Here is an 801-nt window from a genome sequence, read left to right on the forward strand (position 1 = left end):
ACCTTGGTCATGTCCCAAAGTTCCACAATTCTCACATATCCCACTTGGGATTGATGAGGATGCCGTCATGGCATTAACATGATGCTTCGATGATTTTGAGTTTTCCTCAAGTCTAGCCATACCTTGTTCAAACTTCAAGTTGATTGTGTCAATGTGAGCACTAAGTTGAGCACCCAATTGAGTAACGGAGTCCACTTCATGCTTCCCTCCTCTAGTAGCCTTGCGAGGTCTACTATATTGTGAGTTATGGACCGCCATTTCCTCAATCTTGTTCCATGTTTGATTGTCATCAACTTCGGTGAACATTCCATTTGATCCCATATTGAGAATGTTCCTAGAATCTTCATATAAACCATTCCAAAATTGTTGCACCAAAAACCATTCGCTAAGTCCATGGTGAGGACATGAGCGACAAATTCCCTTGAACCGCTCCCAAGCTTCATACAAAGACTCTTCATCCCTTTGCTTAAAACCCGTAATTTGAGCTCTTAGCATGTTGGTCTTTTCCGGTGGGTAGAATTTTTTGTAGAAAGCTAGAGCCAACTTCTTCCAAGAATCTATTCCAAGGGTGGCCTTATCAAGGCCCTTCAACCATTGCTTTGCGGTGCCGATTAAGGAAAAAGGAAATAAGACCCATCTAATTTGGTCTTGAGTCACGCCCGTTTGAGAGATAGCATCACAATAGTCGCAAAAGGTTTCCATATGGGAATGAGGGTCCTCACTAGGCATCCCCCCGAATTGGCTCCTCTCAACTAGTTGGATGAAGGCGGACTTGGCAATAAAATTTCCGGTGAGTTGTTG

At 43.4% G+C, this 801-nt stretch overlaps 1 non-coding gene across 1 annotated transcript; it reads left to right on the forward strand.

Moving 5' to 3' along the window:
• Positions 1–388: 388 nt before the first annotated feature.
• LOC141644440 (small nucleolar RNA R71) lies at positions 389–495 on the forward strand. Its single transcript, XR_012544059.1, has one exon. It is a non-coding gene; the product is annotated as a small nucleolar RNA R71 (small nucleolar RNA).
• Positions 496–801: the final 306 nt, after the last annotated feature.

Source organism: Silene latifolia, chromosome 2 (genome assembly GCF_048544455.1).
Source record: "Silene latifolia isolate original U9 population chromosome 2, ASM4854445v1, whole genome shotgun sequence".
Lineage (NCBI taxonomy): Eukaryota > Viridiplantae > Streptophyta > Magnoliopsida > Caryophyllales > Caryophyllaceae > Silene > Silene latifolia.